The sequence below is a fragment of the Mustela lutreola genome, chromosome 14 (genome assembly GCF_030435805.1).
Source record: "Mustela lutreola isolate mMusLut2 chromosome 14, mMusLut2.pri, whole genome shotgun sequence".
In the NCBI taxonomy this organism is placed as follows: Eukaryota; Metazoa; Chordata; class Mammalia; order Carnivora; family Mustelidae; genus Mustela; species Mustela lutreola.
In genome coordinates, this window is record NC_081303.1 from 13,054,847 (window position 1) to 13,075,241 (window position 20,395).

Sequence of the window (20,395 nt, forward strand, 5' to 3'; positions counted from 1 at the left end):
AAGGTTGTGCCAAGGAGAGAACTGGAGACAAAACCAACTGAATTCTATGGCACTGGTTGTTTGGGATAGTTCTATCCCCAACTGATACCTAATCAACTAGTTGAACACGTACTGATCTTCTGTAAATGAATGGAATTGGGCAAGACACCAGAAATACAATGATGGTTCATGCATAGTCTTCCCTTCAAAGAGTTTATGGTCCAATCTAGTCAGGGACATGGTAAAGTGAAGAAGTCATTACAGAACCCTGTAATGAAGACCATGATGGAGATTTCCCTGGGTGCTCAGAGCTAACAGAGGAGGAAGACCAAGCTCAAGGGGGTATCCAGAATGGTGACACCTGACTTCTCTTTAAGAACAAGCATTAGATGGAAGGCGAAGAAGGTGGGAAAGAGCATCCTGAGAGGGAATTCAGGATGGCAGAAGCACTGAAAGGAGAGAGCCACAAGGTGGGGCAGGGAGTGTTGAGAAATGAGTTTAAAGACGCAGGCAGGACGGACTTTGAACTGGCAAGTCAAGGATACAGCAGTGAATGACCTGCGGATGAAAGATTTTAAGTAGGGAAGTAATAGTGTTAGAGTTTAATCCTTCAGTGGTTGGTAGTCACGGATATAGGGTGAGAAAAGAGAAGAGCTTATGGAGAAAAACTCCAACACCCTCGCAAATGTCCACCATTTTTCCCAACACCCTTACTCTTACAACCTTTCTCTCTCTTTTCCTTTTGTACTATTCAGTGTGCACACCGAAAGACTGAGAAGGGCAACCTGATTCTACTTCCACCAAGGAACATGAGTGGGCCTGGTGTAGAGCTAGAAGGCCTCTACATGAATTTCTAGAATTCATCCCAAGGTGGTCTCCAAAGGTACTCAGGAGACTGAGAAGTGATTTGTTGGGAAATTGCCTTCAAAGTTCTTACAGTTATTTCTTAGGTGCCACTCCAAAATCCCATAAAAAAGCAGGCTCTAAGAGTCACCATATGCATGATCTTTTTGGCATTAACCTAGAACAAACTAAGAATAGGAAGAATCAACTAGAGAGTGAGAGAGACCGACAGACTGGTACTAGTTTTTTTTTTTTTTTTTTCCATCGCAATGCTGTCCTGCTACCAGCTTTTCTGTTTTTAACAGCTACCATCTCTTTTGTGAGAACTTTAACCTATTTACATATGATTATTTTTACTCTAAACCGATGGTTAAAATGCCTATTTGGTTTCTAAGAAGCAGTGGGTATTGGGGGCACAGACTAGCTTTTTAAATGGGTTTGTGTCTTTCAAAACAGGAAGCAGAATTGGCCAACTTCATTAAAAATCAGCATTGGAGAACACTTACTGAGTGCTTAATTACGTAATCAGATTTCAGCTTGGGGGCTGGGAATAGTTAGAAAGAAAGAGAGGGAAAGAGACTGGTTGTATCTGGGTGGATGGAGAAAGCATGAAGAAGTGATGAAGACAGTTTGATGCCTCCTCCTGTGAGCTGGCCTCTGTTAGTCATGAGTCCCTGAGCCTGGTAGCCAGGTCTGAGATGTTCTACTTACCCAAGTCCAGTGACTACTGGCCCTTTTCCCCAGGGAGGGTCCATCCCCATCTAGGTATGATTGTCATTAATGCATCATACCTAATGACAACAGTATAACCCTAGAATAACAGAATTTTGACATGGGACAGCACCTCTGTATTTTGCAAATCCAAATGAGTTGGTCCCCAAACTCACACTAAAGTTAGTGTTAAGGCCTGAATCATACCTTTCCTGACTCCCACCATGCTGCCTCCCTTTCTCCTTTCCAGTTCACGCTCACCTTGGAGCAACAAGAATGCAAAATAAACTTGAACCTTGTGTTGAGAGTTAAATCCATGAGTCATGGTTGAACAACAGCTTTTTTCTCTCCACATTAACGGTGTTTTTCCTCCACAGTGGCCCAAACAGGAATCAATCATGTGACATTAGTTCATGCCGTGGTTATGGGCCACCTGCTAACAGACACTGTATTTGGACTTTACAATGACCCAGGCAGAAGGGTGTCTTCTCCTGAAAGAGTGCCTCAGGGGAATTGTGAGTGCCCGGACGATAGGAGAGGAGGATACGTGAACTCATTCACTTTCAGGTGGTCAGCAAAACTCATGCAGAGGGAAGGATTTCCAAACATCTTAAATACCCGGCTGTGGGGAACGCTCCCAGGGCAAGAGGAAGGAAGGTCTGGGAATAAACCATCTGAATCGGCAAGAGAACTGATTGGGATGAGACCTTGTATCACTTTCTAAATTCGGATGTGGTTAGAGATAGCTTTCCGAGGGACTGTGGGAAGAAGGAGCTGTGTCCTGAGTTCTAGGACTGTCCTTCAGGGTGGAGGTCCACTTTGCTCCCTGACCTTTGCTGTGTCCTACACCCTCTGCCCTTCTCACTTCCCATATCAGCTCTGTCTGGCTCTTTCATGCTTATCTCAAAGTTTTGCTTTAAACTTCCTCTCTTCATTGTACTCTTTGTACAGGATACGGGGATCTCTCTCCCATCAGAACTCTTTATTCCCCATAATTTTTCCAATAGTTCCCACTCATTGACCAAATATTTCTTGAAAAAATTATCATGTGTTATTGGGGGAATGCACAAATTATAAAACGTACACTCTAACCTAATCAGAGAGACATACCCATGATTACTTTAAACAACAATACAAGATAGGATATGATTAAATGCCAAAAGTACACAATGGGTGGGAAATAGTTCAGGAATTTAGAGGAGAGAGAGATCATAATGGGACTGGAGTCCACATTAAGGGCCTCATGGAGGAATGGGCCTTCAGTCTAGATGATAAAAGGCAGAATTAAGGAGGCCCCAAGAAAGGCTAGTTTAGGGACCAAATACTCACACAAGGAGTTTCATGGTAAAGAATAATAAAAATAATGTTTTATTTTTTATTTTTTAAAAAGATTTTATTTATTTATTTGCTAGAGATCACAAGTAGGAGGAGCGGGAGAAGCAGGCTTCTCACTGAGCAGCGAGCCCAATGTGGGGCTTGATCTTCGGACTCTGGGATCATGACCTGAGCTGAAGGCAGAGGCTTAACCGACTAAGCCACCCAGACACCCCAATAAAAATAATATTTAACAACTCAAGGGCACTTGATGGTTTGCACCTGCTTTCACACCCACTATTGAATTTAAGAATGGTGAGCTGAGCCAGATTACAGAGCCTTCTGAATGCCAGCTAAGATCTAGAAGATTCCACCAAACACTCGGTGGTCACCTACCTCCTGTCAAGCAATTTTGCATACGTTATCTCATTAGTTCAGGAAGATATGTTGTGATGCAGATCCTGTGGTCACTATTTTAGATATTAGTATGTTGTGGCTAAGGAGCTTTCAAGGTCACAGAGTTAATAGATAATCATGACAACAGCAGCTGCTATTCCACATGGGCCAAACACAGTTAAGTATTCTTGTAACCACCCCCACGAGGTAAGAACTCTTATTATCCTCATTTTTGGTAAGATTTTATTTATTTGTTTGAGAGAGAGAGAGTACTCTAGCGCACAGGTAGAGGGAGCAGCAGAGGCAGAGGGAGAAGCAGGCTCCCCCGCTCTGCAGGGAGCCCAATGTGGGACTCGATCCTAGGACCCTGGGATCATGACTTGAACCGAAGGCAGAGGCTTAACCCACTGAGCCACCCAGGCGCCCCTAGATCATTATATTTTTATGGGCAACTCTGCATTAGAGTAGAGGCTTCATAACCTGTGCTTTGAAACCAGGCAGCCTGAATTTCAGTCTAGTCGCTGGCAATACTGGTTATGTACCTTGGGCAAGTTGTCTAACAGCTCCACACTTTGGTTTTTTCCATCTAAAATTAGGATAATTTTCTCTGCTCAATGGGGAGCCCGCTTCTCCCTCTCTCTCTCTCTCTCTGCCTGCTGCTCTGCCTACTTACGATCTCTGTCTGTCAAATAAATAAGTAAAAATCTTTAAATAAAAAATTTTTTTAAATGACCCAAAGTTGTTCATGAACTTTATCTCAATAAAACTGGAAAGTAAAAAAATACATACAATACACACCACAGATGTGAGCCATATGCATAAGTTTAAATGTTCTGGTAGTCATGTGAAAAGGTAAAAAGAAAGAGGTAAAATTAAGTTTAATAATGCATATATTTAACCAAATACCTCTAAAATATTAGTGTTTCAACAGTGCGATCAATAGCAGTTAATTATATGTTTCACATTTTTATGTGAAATCCCTAAATCTAGCATGTATTTTTCAATTCAGAGCACATTTCAGTTCAAATGCTAAATTTGCAGCAGAAATGTTTGATCTGTATTTGTATTTCACATAACTTATAGCTGAAAAAGTAGGCTGACATTACCAAGTTTTTCCAAACTTAAAAGTTTTCTGAGAACTGAGTCAAGTTCCAAAAATCATTTTTAAATATTTGCATCCATATTGTCAAAACTGGTTCCTGTATTTTAGAAGAAATGATCTGGCTTTGAAGCAAATTCTGTGTTTCCAAAATTGTCCATATTAAATAATTCACTAACTCCGTGTCAACTTAGTTGTATTAACACTGAAATCAAAGAGTAGTGCATAAATTAAGAGTAACTATAAATTCATCAATATCAGTGAAAGGTTCACAATACTTTAGTTTTTACAACTAATTTACATAATCCTCTTGCTTACAATGAAAACCTTTTGTATATTCATTCATGTTAGAAAAATGGGTTAAATTATTATTATTATGAAAAATTTCCATTTCATCATAAATTCTTGTACATTCTAGCAAATACATTTTCCTTCCTTGGAACTTCAAATTTAGCTCATTCAAATGCAACGTGATATTCAGAAATGAAATATAAATCACGCTACTATCTTTTTGTCTTTCACTATTGAATTTTTAGCTGGTATTCCTTTCATTTCAAGAAAATTTTCAATTTGAGTTAAGAGTATGATAAATCTTGGTAAAAGTCCTCCCCTACTCAAACCAATGGGCTTTGGAAAAGAACAAGATCATTACATTCATTTTCTATTTCTACAATTCCACAAGTTGATAATTCATAGCATTTTTACATTAAGAATAATTTTAACTACTATATCCATGACACTGTCCAGAAAACTGGACACAAATGTCTCCAATATTTATCAGATAAAAAGAATGAAGCAATAGAAGAAAGATCAGTTTCTTATTTTACCATTTCAGTAAATCCAGACTTTTGACCTTACATAGTTAGAGGACCCTTTGCTGAGATAGAAAATATGTTTTCATATCTCGATGAAGTTTTTCTTTGCGAGATGCTAATAACTCAACCAAATCTACACCAACATGTTCAGTTTTTAAGATATGAAATAAGACTTTTTTTCCCAAGTAAATTGGAAAACCTTTTAAGATGAAACACATCCCAAGTATTAAGAGGACAGGATCTCTTGTATTGCATGATTTCCCCAACACCGAAGAAAGCTCTTGCCATGCTTCACACTTTGAATCAATTAGAGTTTGATATAGTTAGAAAGATTTTATATCCAGTGGGCAGTGGTTTATAGGATTAATTGATGAGCTTTTATTTTTTTGAAGTGTCTTTTTAAGCTTTTTTCCTCATAATTTTCTAACAAAATTTTCTTAACTGAAATAACAATTTCTTTTATCATCTCCTCATGTAAAAAGGACTTTCTTTTGTGTGCAAGAATCTAAGTCACCTTATAGCTACCAAAGTTAGAAGTTCTAACTAACTAAAAGTAGTTTTTTTTTTTTTTTTTTAAAGATTTTATTTATTTATTTGACAGACAGAGATCACAAGTAGGCAGAGAGGCCGGCAGAAAGAGAGAGAGGAGGAAGCAGGCTCTCCGCAGAGCGGACAGCCCGATGCGGGGCTCGATCCCAGGGTCCTGGGATCATGACCTGAGCCAAAGGCAGAGGCCCTAACCCACTGAGCCACCCAGGCGCCCCTAACTAAAAGTAGTTTAAAAAATATCTATTTGGACATTGAATTCTAATTTCAGGCAACTAATATTGATTCTCTTTTGACTATTAAAAGGAAACTTTTTGGGAGGCCTGGGTGGCTCAGTGGGTTAAAGCCTCTGCCTTCGGCTCAGGTCTCCCAGGGTCTTGGGATCGAGCCCCACATTGAGCCCCGCATCGGGCTCTCTGCTCAGCAGGGAACCTGCTTCCCTTCCTCTCACTCTGCCTGCCTTTCTGCCTACTTGTGATCTCTGTCTTTCAAATAAATAAATAAAATCTTAAAAAAAAAAAAAAGGAAACTTCTTAGCAAATTCACTATGTGTTGGCTGAAACTATCTCCTAATATTGTCTACTTTATTGTCTTTACAAACAAACAGCTTTTTCATTTTGCTTTGCTGCAGCAAATTGCAATTGCTTTTTTAATTTTGGAAATTTACAACATGCCTTCTTCCGGTTTCTTTTGTCTTTACTGATTTAGAGTACCTACTAACTCTTGCATCTCTATTCAATTCTGCATCAGTAGTATGCCTGTGCTTTAAGTACTAAAATTTTTCTGTACTTACTTGTTTAAACTAGAAACACAATTTATTATAATTAAAATGAAGTATTTCAATTTTTTTTAAAGATTTTATTTATTTATTTGACAGAGAGAGATCACAAGTAGGCAGAGAGGCAGGCAGAGAGAGAGAGAGAGAGGAGGAAGCAGGCTCCCTGCTGAGCAGAGAGCCCGACACGGGACTCGATCCCAGGACCCTGAGATCATGACCTGAGCCGAAGGCAGCGGCTTAACCCACTGAGCCTCCCAGGCGCCCGAGTATTTCAATTTTATTACCAATTATGATTTATACAGGGATCACCATAACTTGTATTGTCTGCATAAAATATTCAAAAAACATATTATAATAGTACACTGGTGTGTAAAAAAATTCATTCAAACCATTCAATGCACTGATATCAGTTAGATCAGAGGTGTGTTTATATGTATGCACGTACCTGACACATACACAACAATATAACAATATTTTCTACAATGTGTTTAATGGCAAAATGATTTGGAGTGTTTCAGGTTTTGGATTAAAATTAAATTAAATAAAAATTTAAATTCAGTTCCTCAGTCACACAGAGTTCAAGAGCTACTTGTGGCTAGTGGCTACCATATTGGACAACATAGTCTTGACTCTCTCTTAGCACAATCAGAGCTATAATCCAAACCCTGATTCTAAGTCCAGTATGCCTTTTTCAACCCCTCCTTGCCAGGAGCTCTGGCTCCAGAGAGATATCCTGGTGTCCTCCCAGTGTCAAGGCCTACAGACTGGGGTTAAGAGTGTCAACATACTTCTTGAACAACTCTAGGCATGGAAGAGGCTAAAAGGAGAGGTATGGGTCCACTTAGAAGGAAAAGGAGAGACATGAAGCATAAAGCACTTCTAATAGTTATAGTTTAAAAACTCACAGAGACTTTGGCTCAATAAAACCAAGACAAAGTAGAGAACAAAGTGAAGCCCTAAAGATAGGAACTTGGGAAAACTGAGGGCCAAATCCTATCTGTTTAATTGAAGGGGGACAATGACCCATCCATGTGGTAGTCTTATACGAGAACTACTGAGGGTCCTACTTTCTCTAAATATGTCTGGCAGAGGAATGATGTAATTCTTTAGGTTACGAATGCCACCCTGCTGTGAACTGCAGGATAGATTGGATAGGGAAAAGAATGGAGCTTCAAGTCTAGTTCTAAGATAACTATTGTCCAGAAATAAAGAATAGTGACAAGGAGATCAAAAGAAAGACAGGAAGGAAGGATGGAAAGATGGAAGGGAGGGAGGGAGGAAGGACAAGAAAGAAAAGAAAAGAAAAAGGGAGGAAACCTAGAGATCCCATTCCACCCTCCTTTGCTCTCGGGAGTTTTTCTCCTGGCTCTGCAATGTGTTGGCGCCACCCATATTTGGTTTCTCCAGATTGCCCATCTCTTCTTCTTTATTATCCTCCTGTGTTATCTTCTAGTCTGGTTTCTACTTTCCCACATCATAAGTTGTACAGCTGCCTCCAGTTTACAGATCTTTCCCTCACCTCCCTGAACTGGCACCTTTAATTTGGTCCATTCAGAAAATCACTCCATTGTTGAAAAAATTCATTGTTGAATTGTTGAAAAAATTCAGAGTAAAATTCCTACCTATATTGATTTTTATCCTAGTTGGTATTTGTTGGAGTTCTTAAATTGATGGGTTTATAGTTTTTACCAAATTTGGAAAATGTTCTGCTGCTATTTCTTCAAATATTACTTCTTGCTCTCCCCACCCTTCTTTGGAATTTCAATTACACTATTTTTGACGATTTTCTAATATCTCATCAAGGGTCTATTCCTTTTTCCTCCCTGGCCCTCTTCTTTTCTGTAGTGTGAATAATTTCTTTTGCTATATTTTCAAGTCTGCTGATAATTTCTTTGGCATGATTTAAGCTGCTGTTAAGCCCATTTTATGGATTTTTTGTACTTTTCAACTCTAGAAGTTGCACTAGATTCCTTTTTATAGTTTCCATTTCACTCCTCATTATTTTCATGTTTTTCTTTAAATTCCTGAGCATATTTATAATAACTCTTTTATATTACAGATACAGTTAAAGCCCTCAGTGTACTGCTCCCAATTGTATTCCTCTTCCTACCCTCCTCTTAGGAAGTAACAAGATCTCTGAATTTGGTGTTTTTAATTCCTATGAATTTTTCATATATAAAATGTTACTTATTATTTAGGAATATAGATATATACACATATGTATACATATATATACACACACATATGTATATTTATATAAAGTTTTAGGTGCATGTGTGTGTACATATATAACTCTATATAAATATACTCTCAATTAAAAGCCTTCAGGACAAACAAAAACTAGAATAATTTGCAAGCACTAAAGCAGCCCTACAGGAAATATTTTTCTTTCTATTTTCAATGACAGCTTAGCTGGATATAGTATTCTTGGCTGCAAATATACTCTCTCTAGATATCCTTGAATAATAAATACTGTTTTCCATGTTTTTAAGCTTCATTCATTCATCCATCCAGAATTATAGTTTTTTCTGAGCTTCTCTCTCTGGATACAGCAGACAAAACAAAGAGACCCTCAATAGAATGCTATTTACCAGGGGCTGAGAAGTCTCTTAGAATTACCTTAGAGGACCAAGTAGACAATACAACTGCTTGACCCAATATACAGCCTTGGTCATCTTGGAAAAGGAGCAATTCTGGCTGAAGCAAGGGTTTGCTCTTTGGTTCTATTCCTGAACACATAGCAGAATTTGGGGGAGAAAAGAAGCTTAAAAGGAAGAACTAACTGTACAACAGCTACTGATGTGACTTCCACCACAACTGCCATCATCAGATCTGCCCCACATGCCATTATCAGCACTGTGGTGTTTTCATTGCATTCTTTCTCAAAGTAAACATACTTGTTCCTGATTTTTAGATGAAGAAACTAAGGCTATAAAGACCTTAACCATGCCTTTCTACTGAACACCAACCCATATTCCAAGTGTAAATGAGCATCTTCACTTGGAGAGTCCACAGTCATGTTAAACCCAACAAGTCTGATATTTCTCTTTGCTTATAGCCTCTCCTCCCTTCATTCCTCTGAGTTGACAACTGGGGGTTAAACATATATCCAGGTCTGGCCAATCACTCCCCTACTCCAAAATCTTTCAACAGCTTCTCACTACCTAAAGAATACAAACTCCTTACCCTGGCAGTCAAAGTCTCCTATAATGGGACCCCAAAACTGTGCTCCACTTTATCTCCTGTTACTTTGTTATACCCCAGCCAAATTAATCTGTTTTCTGTTGTTCAAATATGCCACACATATTCCCATCTTAGCAGCCTTGTTCATGCTGACCCCCACTGGACTGTTCTCCACTTTTCCTCTACATATCTACCCATTGAAATTGTATGCATTCTTCAAGGTTAATTTTAAATGGCCCGTTTCTCCTTCTTACCTGTTCTTCATTCCCTATCAGAATATTATCTTCCCTCCTTTAGTTCTTTCTTTCTTTTTTTTTTTTTATGATTTATTTATTTATTTTAGAGAGATTGTGAGAGCCAGTGTGGGGGGCAAAGGGAAAGAATCGTCTTCTTATAGACGCCTCACTGAGTGCGGAGTCCTATGTGGGGCTCGATCCCTTGTCCATGAGATCATGACTTGAGCCAAAACCAAGAGTTGGACACTTAACCGACTGTGCCACCCATGCTTCCTTCCCTCTTTTAGTTCTCATTGAATTTTGTTGTACATTTCTTATCTTAACTTATACTGTGACTGTGTGTTTAACTTTTCTTCTTCCTGAAACTGTAAATCCCAAGAGAACAAAAGCTTTGCCCTCATCACCTTAATTTTTCTATCACATGGCATATACTTCTTAGCATCTATAAGGAAATAGTGCTATAAATAATTGAATTGATGTAGTACTTTCTCTCTTTTGAAGATTAATACTCAAATAATTCATGTTGAAATATGGAGTCTAACATGGGCAAGGACTAGAATTGTATCTTACACAGGTTATGGTTATTCTCCAGTCCTATTCCATATCCTTGATCCAAAGTAAGCTGGGAAATACAATCAGTGTAATTCAGAGTGAGGGAGTTAGTCTTAGCTATGGAGGGCAAGAAAAGGCCTTAGCCAGTCAGGAAGTGGGGAAAGCTTACACAGGACTTGCTTGAAACTGGGAGGAAATCCTCAGTTAGTTGATAGATTTTTGCTTCCTCCATAAAGGCACTGTGAAGAGATTATGTCACAGTTTCTGTGAAAGATGGTTAGGATTAAGGACACTGGTGAGCAGGTGAGTGTGTGCAGAAGAGGGCATGTGTGTGCACATATGGTATGTTCAGAGGGGGTCATCGAGCCCAGTTTGTGAATGGTGAGAGATGCCTTGTTCCTGATCTTTGGCCCACTGTCATAGCAGTTACAAGAGGTAGCACTGGGCCCTTGTTCTCTCCTGTTCAGTCCTACTGACCATTTGGCACTGGAATCTAGAGACAATTGATGGCAATACATCTTTTACCCATTTGTTTCTGTCATTAAATTTTTTTCTTACAGAGGAAAAAGAAGCTCATGTTATTTGTGTAATTTCTTTCTTTGCTCTGGCCTACTCCAGGATGTCAGCCCAGGCTAATCTTCATCTTTTCCTAAATTAATATATAACATGTCATCACCTCTTTTAAAAAATAAAGATCCAGCTCCCTAGCCTTGATGATATGAAAAAACTCCATTAATTCAACATACGCAGCTGCAGATTCATCTTCGTTTCCTCTTTCCTGACTTCCTCTGACACTCTTTTCTTCCCCCTCCCACAAAAGAAAACTGGCTCAGCCTTTGGACTTTTTGTTTAAGGTCCCCAGTTCCTCTGGTGACCCAATTCAAAACTTTGCCATCATTCGTAATTCTTCCCTTTGACTTGCCAACTCCCTTTAATCAACTCTTTCTAATGTTTCTTTTGTAAGGTCTCTCACATCTATTCCCAAGGCCATTTTTAGTCTAAGCCAGTGATCATCAGGGAATGGAAGATAGGTAAGAACAGGGTTGGGGGGAGGGTTGTATTGGGAATTTGGGGGGAATTTTTTCAAAATTCAGTATAGTTTGAGTAAGCTTCCCAGGTGATGTTGACAGATTGCTTAGTACCAACCAGGCAAATCTTTATCACCTGGACACCTGTGCTTACCTCCAACTGATCTCTTTGGCTTCTTCCCCCACCCAGTGTTCTGGGTGAAAACATTATTTTCAACATGGTATCTATTCTTCAACCATTCTTCATTTTCCCCACTGACCTCAGGATCAAGTCCAGACTTGTTGATATGCCGTCATCAGATGCCACCTTCTTTCTCTGCAGCTTTCTCAAATATGGGTACCTTGGGGTGTTTTTCATTTTCTTTCCTTCTCATTCTACACACTCTGCCCAGAACAAGATTATTACTGATGACTCTCAGATCTCTATGTTCAGCTAGATCTCTTTCCTTCCAGACGGCACTAACTGCTCACTATATGTCTCTCAAAATCAAAGTCCAACTTCTTATGTCCATTATATTCCTCCCCTCTTTGTCTCACTAAATGGCCTGAGTGTCCGTGAGTCACTCAATCTAGATACTCATGAGGCATTCTTTTCTCCTCTGTCCCTTACCTTCCCCCCTCCCCCAATAGATCACCATGTTCTTTTCTTTATTTATAATATCTCCCAAGTCTTAGCTTTCCATTCTACCTCAGAAGCCTTCTTCAGGTTCTCATTATTCCTCTTCTGGCCACTGGTCTACCTATCTCTGGCCTTGCCTTCTGTAATCAGTTCATCTCCACACTGCCAAAAATGTAATTTTACTAGAATGCAAATGTGATCATTTCACTCACCTTTTAAATGTCCTTCAGTGTATCTCTACTGACTTGAGAACAGACCCAATAACTGCATACAAAGCCCTTCATGACCTGTCCTGCCCCCATCTTCTGCCTACTGTATAAGGCTCATACCAAATTCTCTTCAGCTTCCTGATGCATCCCCTTCTCTCAGGGCTTTGCACTTTACATATTCTATTCCCATTTTTTGTAACAGTTTCCCCTTTGTTTCTTTTCCTAACTAACTCCTTAGAGTTCTTCAGTTCTCAAATCTAGAACTTCGTACTCTAGAAAGCTTTCTTGCTCCCAATCCCATACATTCTGCACTTCTCTATGCTTATCTCTGTCACAATATTTATTATATTATCTATGCTAATTTGTGTTTTATTTTTTTGTTTGTTTTTGTTTTTGGTTCTTATTCTCTTTCCAGAATCTCTGAAGAAAAAAGCCTGTATTGTGTTTTTTTCCCCTTTCTATTCCCATAACCTAGACCAGAAAATAGTCCAAAATAAGCGCTGAGCGTGTGTCAAGTATGTGAATCAATGTAGCTTTTCCAGCATTCTCTTCCACCACACCGCCAGAAATCAGCTTCTCCAGCCAACACATCCAACCTCCCGTGTACCTGCCTATGCTCCTCCCTGCCTGCCTTCATACCAGTCCTCCCTTGGGCACTGGTGGACGGTGATACCGAGTAGTGACAGAGAGGGGAGGCGAGCTGGGAAACGTCCAATGGAGGTTGGACATTTTGAGTTGAGAGACACGCAGTAAGCATTTGAATAGTGCTCTACTTTCCTACTTCCCTGTTTATTTAAGTAATTATGCCCAATCTTCCAAGTCCAGCTTAAATCCCAACTCCTCAACCTCAGCACAAATACCACCTGGGAGCTCCTTCAAGTTTATTCTCAGCTTTCATCAAATATTGTCCTCAATGAGAAGTCACTCTTCCTGGAGAGATGCCTCATCTTGTCCCCTAAGAGCTCATGCTCCCTTAGGGGTGATAGCACAATATTTAGCTATGGGCATTGTTCATAATAGGCCTGATAAATAGATGTCATTTCTTATTTGGTTTATAGGGTGACCAACTGTCCTGGTTTACCCAGAACCTAGGGGCTCCTGGGACAAGGGATTTTCAGCTCTAGAACTTGGAAAGTCCCTAGTAAACGAGGACCAGTTGGTCACCCTGTTCGTTAGCTAAACAGCTGTGTACTTCTGTGTGTGCAATTCCATGGTGTTTCTTCTGCTGCATATTCCCTGCTCTGTTTTCATCATTTAACATTAATTAGTATGAGTTCTCCCCACTGACAGTGAGCTTCATGCAGACAGACTTTGTCTCATTCACGGCTATTCTCTAAGCACCTGGAGCAGACACACATTATAGGAAGTTAATGGGTATTATTTGAACTAATGAATAGGAAGTATTAAGCACCATTATATCTCTTAATAACCCCATTTTCATTCTTGGTAATGGGATTTTGTAGTTCCATAGATACTAAATTGTTACAGGGCTTGGCAATCTTATGGTAGTGATAGTCCAATCCATTTGGTATAATTTGTGTGTGTGTGTGAATGGCTTTGTATAGAGTAAATAAAGAGAGCTTGAATTTCCAGTGATTTTTACAAAAGAATAGAGGCCCCCAGAGATGGTAGAATACAAAAAGTTGTTCCTGAACATGACAAGAACCACTAGGACCAAATTCTCAGGGGATCAGAGAGGAGTGTCACACAGATAAGAGAGACTTTAAGAGAGGATCTTGTTTGATCTCTTTCTGCTGAGTTCTTCAAATGAATAGTGCCTACTACATAGTAGGTGTTAAATTTATGGTGGTGTTTACATTAATACACAGCTACAGATATTCATATTTTTTTTAAAAGCAATATCCTTAGGTGTAGAACTCAAAGCTTAGGATCTGAAAACATTGGAGCATTTTCAGTTTAATAGTAACTGAAAATCCCATACTACTCATATTGCTTCTTCAAATCATAGATACCACCTGACATTGAAGAAATAATTGGTCGTTCAATTTTTTTCAAATTGGTTGTTTTTGCAGGTGGGAGCCCAAACAGCAAGCCAATAAGAGAAAACACATTGCTGACATGTAGGAGCTAGATAAGGACTTTTATTTTAAGATAGGGACTGCCTCAACACCTTGATGCTTCTTGCAGGTAGATAGAAAGACTTCTAGTTATTTACAATCTTTTAAAGTAATATCCAGAGAATAGTAGTTTCAAACATTTGTGTGCATAAGACCACTCAGAGATTTATATAAAATCCACATATGAGTGGAACAATAAGAAAACATACAGTATTTTTATAAGCACTGCTTTGTGAAATATATCCAGAGGAAAGTCATATGTTGAATTTAATCTCTGCTTTTTCTTTAACTATCCACCTCCAGGTCAAATTCTGACACAAGGTGTGGGATAGTTGATTCTGTTGCAATGGAATGTTTTCTTGGTAACATATTGTTTGAAATAAGTAAATTCATTAACTGAGATATGAAAAACTTCTTAGTGATACATGTGGGGAAACTAATTTCTTGAATGGCAAGTATTCTTTTTTGTTTGTTTTTGGTCTTATCCATGAAAACTGTTTCGTTTAAAGACTCACTTTAAGCATGACTTTTTATGTTAAATTCTCTCTGGTTTACCCCTCCCAAACCAAACTCTGATCTTCATTCCACTGTTTTCACACAAAACCATGAAGAACATATATGATGTAGTCTTTGATCGTTTGTTTGTGTTGCCCCTCCTCACTAAATTGTAAGGTCCATGCTTTATTTATCTTCCCATTCCTAGTGTCTGGCATATTGCCTGGTACCTAGCAGGCACTTGAAAAATGAATTCAGGGTTGAAATAAAGTGTGGAGAGCTTGCCAACGTCAGGCTTTCTAGTCCCACTCTGCAAGGACAAGAGGATATGGCATGAGCTGAGCCTCTTGAAATTATATCCTGGTTCCTTATCCAGGTAAAGGATTGGGTACACAGGGGGTTTTCAGACACGTATAATTATACCCTGCTTAAATAAAGCAAAAGACCTTGTAGCTATAGAAGAGAGAGTCCATGGTAATCATAACATGTAAGTATACCAGCAGGTTTTGTGGGATTAATAATACCTTCTGCAAACCCTATATACTCCTCTAAGATAAATCTCCAATCTAACCCATCTCTACTGACACTGCCTTGTCTAAGCTCCTGGTTGACCAACACAGTAGCCGGTACAATAGACGACAGTGAGCTGATTTAAAAATGATAAGATCAACCAGAAACAATTTATAATTAAAAAGCAAAAGTGGTGGCAATTGAAAACCACAACAACTGATCTTGCCCTGTGAACAAAGGACCCTTCCTGAAAATTGCAGGAATTCCAATCATCTCAATGAGCACTTGTACCTGCACAAGGGCCACAAAGAGAACACAGAGTTATTAGAGTCCTTGAAAACATCTAGGAAAGTGCTAAGTTTAGTTTATGAAAACCAAATTTCAATAAACTTTGATAACTTTCTTTTTTTTTTAAATATTTTATTTATTTATTTGACAGAGAGAAATTACAAGTACACTTGAGAGGCAGGCAGAGAGAGAGAGAGAGAGAAGGAAGCAGGCTCCCTGCTGAGCAGAGAGCCTGATGCGGGACTCGATCCCAGGACCCTGAGATCATGACCTGAGCCGAAGGCAGTGGCTTAACCCACTGAGCCACCCAGGCGCCCCAAAACTTTGATAACTTTCATAGTAAATTAGTAGTCAGAAGATCTCATTGTACATGGAAACAGAAATCTCCTGTAAGATATATTTTAAAAAGGACTTTCCAGTTTGAACCAGTTTGAGGCACATGAGAAGGTCCTTCTCAGTCTACCTAGAGTCAGGTACCAACTTGACCAAACCTGTACTGGTCAGCTTTTGAGATTCCTTCAACTTTCTAGTTCTGTTGATGCAGATTATGCAAATATAAATATGTCACGTGAGTGAGTGAATTAATGAATTAATTATGCACAAACATCTAAGAACTCTAGAAGGTTCATTTAAGTCTGGAGCAATGTGAAATACCTAAAAATCATGAGCATCTGGCTGAGCTTCTTAAAATGTGAATTTATGAAATCTTAAGGAAGTAAACATATTATCTCTCTGGAAGAAGCACATGTAAGAATCTGGAAGAAGCACATGTAAGAGGAGGGGAACTGGGTATTGGGAGACAGGGATGGGAGTGAGACTTTTTCCTGACCCTTTTATTCCTTTTAAACTTTACATAATGAGTGCATTTTTATATATCTTGATTTAGGTTCTAATAAAGAGGTAGTGAGAGTCAAATTTTTAAGAAAAATATATAGGACAAATTTTACTTTTGTAAATTTGGGAACATACCACCACTATTTGATTCTGCAGATAAAGCACATTTGTCTGGGGCTCTGTTAGATCACAGTCTGGGAATCATGGCTCCTAAGGAAAGAGAATGTTGACAGCCAAAACCTCGCTTGGATATGTTCTAGAGAATTTCACAGTGATTTGGAAAGAACACTCTCTTTGAGGCACTCTTTAAAACTATTAAAGAACCATGATTTTGGCATTGTGGATGTTGTTGTTTCATGAATTGCTCATTTTCCTCAGCAAGCTAGGCATTATGAATAAAAGAATGAGATCAGTAAGTGTACTTCTGTTTATGAACTAAGGAAATCAAGTCATGTGAGGACAAACCAACCCAAAGAATTTGCCAGTGATGAAGGCTTGGCCTCTGAGTCACTGTACAGCAAGGGTCTTCACAGATGGAAAGAGGCGGGAGATCTATGACATGGAATCATCAACAGTCTTCCTGCATTGGAGGCACAAATAGATTTGTACTGCAACTTGTCTCCTGATAGAGGATTCTTAGTAACCAAGTCTGTTTAGGACACAGATACCTTATTTACTTAAGACAGTGCATAAAAAAATCATTTGTGTATAAAATTATCACGTGTATAGCTTCCACTTTCCCAAGCTTTTTCTTTCACGTGTCACATTTAAAACTTATGCTAACCCCGTAAGGAAGAATGTTCACTTTTTTCCTGATGTACACATGTAGAAACCAAGGCTCTTGAGAGAGTGAGTGACTTGGCAGGATCACAGTGCTCGTGAGTAATAAAGTCAGGCCTTTTATTCTTGGGCTATTGTTCCTCCCACCGCCCCCAAGATGTTTGGAGACTTGAATCTGGAATGTCATCCTTTTCTCTTTTCTCTTTTCAGGCTTTGACTCACTCTTTCTTTAAAATTATGTTCAAAATTCTTCCCCAAGGGGCCATTTCAGAAAGCCTAAGTAGCTTTCCTTTTCCACGTCTCTCAACAACTTGTTTCTGGTATCTATTTTCTAGTATCCATTATTATATTCTAGTATGAATGTTAGCTTTATTCCATTGGTTTGCTTTCTGCTATTTATTCCCCCCTTCTTAGCCCATTAAATCCTCTTTATTATTAATTATAGTACCTCTGACTTCTAGTTATTCACAATCTTTTAAAGTAATATCCAGAGAATAGTAGTTTCAAACATTTGTGTGCATAAGAATGATCTGAGGAGGTTATTAAAGATGGATTTCTCATTGCTTTTCCCATAGGTTCTCATTCTGTATGTCTGGGATCAGATCCAGGAATCTATATGTTATTTTATACAATTTTATTTGTTTTTTTTTTTTTTAAGATTTTATTTATTTTATTTGACAGACAGAGATCACAAGTAGGCAGAGAGGCAGGCAGAGAGAGAGAGAGAGGAGGAAGCAGGCTCCCCGCTAAGCAGAGAGCCCGATGCGGGACTCGATCCCAGGACCCTGAGATCATGACCTGAGCCGAAGGCAGCGGCTTAACCCACTGAGCCACCCAGGCACCCTTATACAATTTTATTTGTGAGCGTGAGAGAGCACACCTGTGCAGCGGGAGGGACAAAGATAGATCACAGAGAGGGAAAGAGGGAGAAGAGAAGCAGATTCCCTGCTGAGTGAGGAGCCCAACAAGGAGCCTAAGATCATGACCTGAGCCAAAAGCAAGAGTTGGTTGGGATGCTTGGCAAACTGAGCCACCCAGCCATCCCAGAATCTGCATTTTAAATAAGCACCTCAGAGGATTCTGGTGACCACAGAGGATGCAGGTGACCACACTTTCAGACACCTTGCTCTGGAGAACTAAAAACTAGGTTATATACTGTATGTCTATCCTGTGCTCTGTAGGGGATATGGAGGTATAGAAAGACTAACATCTTGATCTCTTGATGTTTATAAACTTTCGGGGGGAGGAGAAGAGCATCGTGTCATCTCCAGTGGTGTGTGATGACAGGCCACGTGGGTGATGTAGACAATAAATGCTTTGGCAATGTAAAGAAGGGAGATCTCACTTCTAGCCAGATTATCATAAATGGCTTCATAAAAGATAGGGATTGAGTTGGGGCTTGAAGAAAAGATAGGTTTCAACTGGATGGAGAAAAGGGATTGTTTCAAAATGTTGGAAGAGTAAAGACAGAGGGTTAAGGGAGTACAACTACTTCTAGGGGATCAGTATATGGAATGATGTGTTTGACCTGAAAAAAGTTTACTCAGGGACATGGTGAGATTTATGCCTTGAAAGATAGGTAGGAGTTAGCTTGAGGAAGAGTCTTGAATTTGGACTCTACTTGCAGATATTGGGTAGTTCTTCAAACATGTGAATAATATAATATACCAATGGAGTTTTTAAAAGACTAATCTGGTAGTAAAGTTCAAAGCCCTGAAGTATGTTTAGGGTCAATTGTGCAAATTGTGAGAGGGCCTGGCCTGAACATTTTCGAAACTAGATTCAATAGAGTCTAGAACTTGACTGGATTGTTAAAGCTGCTGTTGAGATTTGAACCTTCCTGAGTGGGAGAACTGCACACAGCTTCACCACTTTTGAATGTGAGGAAGGAGATGTTTTGAGGTAAGTGGTTTGGTTCTGGATCTAGATAGAATCCAACTTCCTACCCAAAGTTGGAATCTTCTGTACATATGCACAGGTACTTTTGCATAAACATATGAAACCTACTTTTATCAAGTGGAAAGCAAAATGTCTGGAGCTCCTGGGAGAAGGCATGGAGATTTGGGCCCACCCGCGCAAAACCCACTAAGCCAAAGGGAGACACCGTTGTGCTTATTCAATTTTTAAAATTTTCTAGGCTTAAATTTACGCTTAAAATTTTTTTATGCTGCTACTCTGCAAAGGTTTATCAATTTTTATGAAAGTGACAAATGAATTTATGAATTTCGCTTAGCATGAATACTCTGGGTAGTGAGAGTCTTATAATAGTTTGGAGAGGGAACATTTGGTTCCTTTTGCGCACTCCTCAAACAACTCACTTATTTTTATTAAACATGACACGCAAAGCCTGCGCGCGCGCACCCACACCCACCCGATAACCAGTCCTTGTCCTTCAGAAGTCTGTAATCTCCGAGGAAGAGATCACTATGAGTAAACGGCAACCCCCGAATCCACAAGCCACTGATCAGCAAATCTGTACTCGTTCTGCTGCAGAAGCGAAGGCCTCTGGCTGAAGAACGGGTGGGGCTTAGTGGGATGCTAACTTGGGCACGAGAAACCTCTTCCAGCATGGTGCGGCCACGGAGAACTCTTTGAAGCAGTAGGTGCTCGACTGCCCACACTAGGCGCGAGAAGTTCTCCAAACCACGGTGCCTGAACCACTCAAGAACTACAAACTCATTCCGCAACGACTAATTGCGCGGTTTAGTACCAGTGGAGGTGCCAAGGCCCGCCCAGGAATCCAGCGCCCAACTCCAAACCCACGGACTCCCCTCCTCGCCTTCCCCAGGGTCCCTCCGCCCGTGCATGCAACCGCTCTTTTCCCAGCCCCGACTCCTGCTCCACCCATTTTAGTGATGTAACACCTGGCGCTCTTTCCCGCCCCAGACCTTCAGCCCCATCAGTCGCTGCAGTTCCTCATTGGCCAAGAGATGGGACAAGAACGGGAAAGGGTCCTCGCTCTGCTAACTGTCCCCTCTAGGTTCTAGCTCTTCTCATAGGCGGTCAGGAGAGCAAACACAGCCTGCCCCGTGGCGCAGGCGTGCAACTGCGATTCCTGGAGGCGGGGCACTTCCCTTCTCTACCAGAAGAATTCATCGCGCT

General features: G+C 39.9%; 1 long non-coding RNA gene across 1 annotated transcript in view; it reads right to left on the reverse strand.

The window, feature by feature from the left end:
- LOC131814413 (uncharacterized) overlaps window positions 1–20,395 on the reverse strand; it is a 54,187-nt gene that overhangs the window by 32,144 nt on the left and 1,648 nt on the right. The gene's annotated exons all lie outside the window — the stretch shown is intronic.